Source organism: Euprymna scolopes, chromosome 30, assembly GCF_053919585.1.
Source record: "Euprymna scolopes isolate OS-2025 chromosome 30, ASM5391958v1, whole genome shotgun sequence".
In the NCBI taxonomy this organism is placed as follows: Eukaryota; Metazoa; Mollusca; class Cephalopoda; order Sepiida; family Sepiolidae; genus Euprymna; species Euprymna scolopes.
The window spans coordinates 41,829,908-41,838,222 of record NC_136511.1 but is presented as its reverse complement, the minus strand read 5'-3'; the positions used below and the strand labels follow the sequence as shown (position 1 = coordinate 41,838,222).

Genomic DNA, 8,315 nt, shown 5'->3' with positions numbered 1-8,315 from the left:
TTATTTTTTTTACTGTGCAATATTTCATGAATTTATTAAAAATATTGTTTTTGATTTTGAAAAAATACTGTAGTTCATTTGCATTTAAAAATATTGTGGTTCATTTTGATTAAAAAATATTCATTTTGATTTAAAAAAAATATTCATTTTGATTAAAAAATATTCATTTTGATTTAAAAAAAATATTGTTCATTTTGATTAAAAAAATAGTTTAATTTTAATATTTGTTTATTGTCTTAACTCATATCAAATGTTTTGCTTGTGTTCTGCTTCAAATATTCATAATCTTACATGCATAATTTTCATTTAATTATATTAAATAAACTTCAAGTTCATTTCAAATCAAATCGTGTTCCTTCACTTTTTTAAAATGTAATTTATAAGTAATTAAAGAACGCATTCTAATCTTTAAAATCTATAATACAACGAAATATTCAATTGCTTATAATACTTAAACAAACTTGTGTTTTTTAATTATTTTTTATTATTAATATTAGATGAGTTTCAGTATAAATCAACGTGTTCTTTCTTTATTTCTTTATTTTAATCCAATTTTGAGGTTTTGTAACGCTGTCTGTAAAAATTACTGTTCATTATTGACAGTCTAAGAGTTCCACATATCTTGCTTGTTGGGACCTCGACGATGACGTCATTTTTTCAGCTGGCCGGCCATCTTTATAACGCAAGCCACGACACAGCGCCTGGAATTCCCAAATGGTCACCCATCTGGTACTAACCAGGCCTAACGTTGCTTTACTTCGGTGTTCTGACGAGAACCGGTGTGTCAACCCGATTATGCCGTATATTACTAACGTAATAACGTTTTAATGTGAAATAATTTTTTTTAATATGCTCTATTATTAAAAAAAATTATCTCGCATTAAAAGCGTAAACATTTATTGGAGGACAATAGTTTACAGATATTCTCACTTATTATATCTAAACGCAATATTTTTCTTAAAAATGTGAAAAAAGCATATTTATTTCTATAAAAAACAGTGCATGTTCGCAATTGCACTTATTAAAAAAACTGAGATACAGAAAAATTATTATGATCTACATACTTATCACTGAACGAAGTTGTCAGATTCCAAAAATGCAAATTAATCAAGTAGTTTGTTTTTTAAGAAAATAAAATTTCCGACATTTATTGACTTTACTACTAAACTATTGTACATAAGAATTTTCAAATTGAGTTATTTTCCCCTTATTTATTTAATCGGATGCTATCATGGCGGACGAAAACACTACAACTCGCTTCATCGTAAATGTGATTTTATTGAATTTAAAAAAAATAGTTGATTAAATTACGTGATTAAAAAGTATTTAATCTGTGACGAGTATATACATGATATAGACATTTTTGTATTTTCTTTACTTTTAATTGCCGTCTTAAGTGCCAATTTGCATAAGCACCCCCCAAACCCAAAACAAAACAAAAAAACAAAAAAAGCAGTTTGCCAAACTATTCCCTTTTTAAAACTCATCCAATAACATTTTTCATTCTTTTCTCCTTTCTTAAATGAATTGTTATCGATCTCCCAGTAAACGTTGTTGGTTTACTAAATATTATTTTTCATTCCGATTTTAACAGACGTACAGATCCTCTTTTGGGAGAGGCTTAAGCCTGTGCCTCCAGCTCTGTAGCTTGAATTTCGGTAGGCTTAAACAATAGACGTGCTTTAAAAAAATAATTTTCATTTTTCCATCAATTTATTATCGATAAGCGACTAAACTTTCATGAAAATACTCGGCTAAATTTATTAATTTAGCATTTTTAAGTGGGTGCTCACATACATGTCCATAGTAAAACCACCCGCATACTTTCTTTTTTGTCTTTTGCAAGAATCAATGGTTTACAATTTTTGTTGTCTTTCTCTCAGTTAAAATTCCCCGCAGATATTAGACTTAGGTCGTCGTACTCGCAGAGTATAAGCGTAGCGACATGTACTTGCCATTCTACCCAGCACAGAATGATTCCAACGGATATGCCATTTCAATTTAAGAGATTGCAATTCTTAATTTGATTGGTGTTTGCAATAACCAACAAAGCTACGGGACAATTTTTACAATTGTGTGGATTACATCTACACACTGACTGTTTCTCATATGTTGCGTGTCTTACAGTCGACAAACCAGACAATCTCTACATCTGCACAGAAAATGAAAAACCTCAATATATTGTGTATCCACAAGTATTGACAAATTAAGCATATAAGAAACAAGCATTTTCTCTTTTTTTGTTTTCTTTTTTCTATTTAATCAAACTGAGCTACAGCAACGCGTGGTTAGGTACAGCTAGTGTATAATAACTATTGAAGGTTAATCTTTACTATTATACACAAGGAACTCTGTGTGTCTATCTACCTGTATGTCTGTGTCTCTGTTTACCTGTATGTCTGTGAGTTCTTTCTCTATAGACTCGAAAACGGCTGTGTCGATTTTTATGAAATTCCACACAAACTGTATTATAAAACAATGTATAATAAATATTAAAGGTTAACACATTATATGTATGTCTACTACATAATAAAATAATGCATAGCAAGTAATGAAGTTTAGTATATTATCAAATAAAGTATAATAAATATTAAAGGTTAACACATTATATGTATGAGGTGCCTTCAATAAGTTTCCAGATTTTTTCGTGTAGGCACTTTTATTGATATTACCCACATATGAAACTCTAGCCCCCTTCCAAGTAATCTCCTCCGGTTGCAATGCACTTGTACAGTTCCAACAACTTCTAGAAGGACCTATGAAATTTCTCTTATGTGAGCGTATCAATGACCCATGTCACAGCCTCTTTCATCTCCTCAATTGTCTCATAACGACAGCCTCTGAGGGGTTCCTTGAGCTTAGGGAATAACCAAAAATCACATGGAGCAAGGTTTGGACTATAGAAAGAGTGAGGAACTGCCTTGATGCCCATCTTGATCAAATAATCTGTGATCTTCTCTGAGCACCATTGGGATAAACTTCACGTAAATCTTCCGTATCTTCAGTTCTTCGCGAGCAATTGTGTGTACAGTTCCCACACTGACATCAAACTGCGCAGTTATTATCTCTATAAACACACGATGGTCCTTATCTATGAAATTCTTTATTTAGTCAATATCTTTCAAACTGCTTGGCCTAACGTTCACAGGAAGCATGAGCTGGAACAATTATATTGAAAACATTGCCAGGGCCGCTGCGAAAAAGGTAGGCTCTCTCTACCGTACTAGAAAACTACTGACACCTGAAAGTATCCTTATCTCTATAAGGACACCATTCGCCCATGTATGGAGTATTGTTGTCACATCTGGGCTGGTGCGTCTACTACTAGTCTCTTGCTCCTAGACAAGGTTAAAAAAAGAGTCGCCAATCTGATAGGCCCTGAACTGGCATCTAAGCTTCAGCCTCTCTCCCATCGACGAAACGTTGCATCCCTCTGCTTGTTCTACAAGTATTTTAATGGTGAATGCTCTGAAGAACTGCAGACACTTGTGCCCCCACGACGCAGACACCCTCGACAAACCCGACAGGCAGCTAAATCCCACCCCCGCACAGTAGAGATCCCTAGATGTAAAAGATCTTTCTACTGCAGTAGTTTCTTCCCCAGAACCGCTAGACTCTGGAATTCCATTCCAGGATCCTGCTTCCCTAACTGTACTGACATGCAGAAGTTCAAGTGCAACGTGAACCGACATCTTGCTGCCCAAATCCCTACATAGTGCTCCAGTAGTTGCTGACCCTGACACCAAAGTGGCAATGTGCCTTGTTTGGGGTGAAAATGTAAAAAAAAAGAACTTCCTACTCGCACATCTCTCATCATCTCTCAAACTCCCTACCTTCTGTAATCTATTATACCGATCAAAAGCTGATGCTCGATTTATGCAAGATGGCTCAAATCATTCCATACGTTTCAGTGGCATTTTTACCAAGTTTAAAACAGAATTTTATTGCATATCGTTCTTCTAGAGTGACCTCACGTCCAGATTGCATTTATGAAATTCACCAGCTGTGACAATCAGGCTTTAGTAGAGTGAATTCCGATTCCTGCTGTAGCTGTTCATTTGAATCTGAAATCATAAAAACTGGCCAGTCATCACATAAGATATATAGCAATAACATACTGAATTTTCAAAAGTCTACGACAATTTTGAAAGTCTGTTTGGAAACTTATTGAAGTCACCTCGTATGTCTAAATTATAAAATAATGTATAAATATTGAAGATTAACTCATTGTTCGTACGTATGTGTATTATCAAATAAATATTAAAGCTTATTTATGTGTGGGTTTCTAGATTTTGTTCAAAGCCATGCACAATGATGTCTGTATGTGTTAATAAGAGGTTCAGGGGTTTATTTTAAATCCAAATAAAAATAAACGTACTTTGAGGGTATGACGCCTAGTTTGTTGGGTCAGAATGTTAATGCAGTCTGTGCAAGATTTAATTCCGGAACATTCCCTCTAGGAATGTATTAAAAATATTTAAAATAAAAGATAAATAATTAAGATAAAGATAAAACATTTAAAAAAATAATTGTTTGCTATAATAAATTAGTACACTCATCTTAGATTTTTGTTAACTTCCTGAAGAACGTTTTGACTTCGGGGAAGCCATCTTGATAGCTTGAAGAAAAGGATGCAACTCTAAGTGAAATAACTATTGTTACCTGTAAATAAATGACCCCTCTGTGTTTTGTTTCAAAAATATTATAATACAGTGAATTTCAAACTAAGGTGTAAACATCTGAATATAAAGCCCAATTATACATTGCTAAGATAAAGTACTTCTTTTTTTTTAAATATTTGTTTGCTTTAATATAAATATGTGCGTTGGAATGCTGCAAGAGTTTTCAGAGCATGCAAAACATACGAACTTATTTAATCTGAAGGTTAAATTACAAGTAATATTTCCGTTGGTCTATAATGAAGTGAGAGTGAGTTTTACGGATAGCCTTAAATTTACGGCAGTTAACAATAGGCTTGTATTTTCTTTTGTTTCTCCTGCGTTGTTTTTTTTTTTTTTATATTTGTGAACCTGTGCTCGCCTCATCGGCATTTACCAATGTGAGAAACGACGACACGACAAACGAGAACAAGAAGAAGAAGAGATGAACACAAATAAAAGATTATGGCGCACATATCGTTGGAATTTGTGTTGACTCTTGTTTATCTTGCGTTGTTTAATTTTTTATATATGTGAACAAGTGCTCGCACCTTTGGTAATCGCGAATGTGTGAGAGACAACAACACGCTCAGAACGAGAATAGAAGACAAGAGATCCACGGCGGCCGGTGTTGTCAGGGATTGTTGAAAGGAAGTAAATAGTGTCAAACAAGTTTGAAACCAAAAGAAAAATACTATTACCAAACGTTAAAACTTTAACCAATAAGTATTATCTAATATATAAAAGGTTATATGTCTGTCTGTCTCCATATTTTTAAACTCTATCTCGCCTGAAATTAAACTTTTAATGGTCTTTAACTGATTAAAACAGATTTGAAGGAGTCAAAAATAGATCAAAATTGAAACTTGTTTTATATTTTGTGCATTCATCTTAATTTATTTTGAATTTTAAAATTATGATTAGTTTATATGCGTGTTACGTTAGTAGAGTGGTAACGTCACCAGCTTTGAATGCTACAACTTTTGCTTTCGGTTTCGATTTGAGATAATAGCGACCAAATATTTTTTTTTTCTACTTTTAAAATCACGACTCTATAATAAGATATACGAAATCTGGACAACTTAAAATATCATATATAAGCGTATTTTGCGCCCGGGCAAAGCCGCCACCCCCGCTCGTCTAATATATAAAAGACTATATGTCTGTCTGTCTGTCTCCATATTTTCATACTCTAACTTTTCCGAAACTAAAAGTCACAGAGCGACGCTAGGGGCGTCAAATAATGGATGTTTTATGGACCGTCCTTTCATGTGTCTTTAGCCGGTTAAAATACTTTTTAATGCGGTTAAAATACTTTTTAATGCGGTAAAAATACTTTTTAATGCGGTAAAAATACTTTTTAATGCGGTTAAAATACTTTTTAATGCGGTTAAAATACTTTTTAATGCGGTAAAAATGAGTCAAAATTTGAAAAATCGCTATACAGTTAGTTTATTTTTAATTTTTTAAATTTTTAATCAGTCCATATGCGTGTCATAGTCCATATGCGTATAGTGGTAACGTCAACAGCTTGGAATGCTACAGTTTCAGTTCTGATTCTAGCTGAAGCACCCACATATTTTAAAAATTTTGCTTTGGAAATCACGACTCTATAATAATATGTACGAAATGTGGACAAATAAAAATATCATATTTAAGCGTATCTTACGACCGGCTAAAGTCAGGCGCCCTCACCTCCCGCTAATATAATAATAAATACGGAATCTGCATTAATGAAATTATTATATTAAAGCGTATTTTACGACTGGGAAATGCTGAGCGGCCTGCCAGTTAATCATTAAAACGTTAACAAATAACTATTATCAAACATTAAAGCGTTAACAAATAACGTTTTAACAAACATTAAAACGTTAACAAATAACTATTTACAAACATTAAAACGTTATCAAAAAATTATTATCAGAATACAGACTGAAATATACCATGTTTAAAACTATGCATGTTCGTAAATGTTACATTTTCTTGCGTTTGGTAGCAGTTATTTAATATGTATTGGTTATCTTTATGATTGCTGTATCCACTTGGCCCTTCCTATGTTAAGAAGTGTTTTTTCCTAAATAGTAACGCTATTATTAAGAAAAGCCTTTCTTAAAATATGGTTGGGGCGTTTTCTTTTTAACTATTCTGTACTTTCACCTAACAATTTAATAAGTAGAAGATATCGTTAAAATTAAATTAAAAAAGGAAGCAGCACCTGAAGCAATTTGAGACACCAACTATAAAGATAATCCTGTATTTTAGTTTGTTTTCTTTATAGAAAAATCTAGGGACGGGAAGTGAGAGTAAAAATATTTTAAACTATTTTAAACTCTTTTAAACTCCTCGGCCTAACGTTTACAGGGAATATGAACTGGAATAGATATATTGAGAAGATTGCCAAGGCTGCTGCAAGGAAGGTTGGCTCCCTCTACCGTGCTAGAAAACTACTTACGCCTGACAGTATCCTATACCTCTATAAGGAAACCATTCGCCCATGTATGGAGTACTGTTGTCACATCTGGGCTGGTGCATCTGCTGCTTGTCTCTCGCTCCTGGACAGGGTTCAAAAGAGAGTCGCCAACTTGATAGGTCCTGAACTGTCATCTAGGATTCAGCCTCTGTCCCATCGACGAGATGTTGCATCACTCTGCCTGTTCTACAAATACTTTAATGGTGAATGCTCTGACGAACTGCAAACACTTGTACCTCCCCGACGTAACTACCCCCGACAAACCCGACAAGCTACTAAGTCTCATCCCTTTACAGTAGAGATCCCTAGGTGTAAGAAAGCCTTTTACTCCAATAGTTTCTTCCTCAGAACTGCGGGTCTTTGGAACTCCCTTCCGGGATTCTGCTTTCCCAACTGCAATGATATGCAGAAGTTCAAGTGTAATGTTAACAAACATCTTTCTACTCATCTCCATTCATAATGACCCCGCTAATTAATTCCCTAATAGTTGCCCCTGCTTCAAAGTGGCCCTGTGCCTTGTTTTGGGTGAAAATTGAATTAAAAAAGAAAAAAAATGTGAATTTTACCTCTAATCGAAAAAAATTGATATCAGAAACTTAGCTGATATGATTTAAATTTTCAGTATTTATTAATTAATAATATATAATTCGACTAAAGTTAACGTACATTTATGTTCATAAGTTTTTTAAAAAATATTTTAACAACAAAATACTTGCTGAAAAATACTTTAGTTCAGAAGATTAAAACTATGCAGGTAGGTAGAAAAATAGATTTTTATTGCGTTTGGTAACAGTTATTTGTATTATCTTTTGTTTGTTTTCCATACTACAGCTTTTCCAAAATTGCTCAGTTTTAATGAGTTGGCGTAGAAAAAAATCGCGCGCCGATCTCCGTTGTGTCGCGACATTTCTAGTTCTGATAATGAAACCATTACCTTGGCAAATTTTGATGGCGTCAATCATAAAAATCTTTAGCAACATAAACGCCGGAAGTTCTCCCCCTAATCAAGGAAGCCAAACGAGAAACTCGTATTGTTCCGTTGCTTTTGTACGCTAATATCTTTTGTAACCTTATTTTCTTTTATTTTTCCAACCGGAAGCAGAAATAAAATACGAAAAATTAGTTGCATGTTTAAAAAAAAAATTTTTTTTTTGCCATTCGTTTGATGCCTTTTTTTTGTTGTTGTT

The 8,315-nt window shown here is 33.5% G+C and overlaps 1 pseudogene; it reads right to left on the bottom strand.

The window, feature by feature from the left end:
- Window positions 1–689: 689 nt before the first annotated feature.
- On the bottom strand, window positions 690–806 carry LOC145254948 (5S ribosomal RNA; annotated as a pseudogene).
- Between the last annotated feature and the right edge of the window lie 7,509 nt (window positions 807–8,315).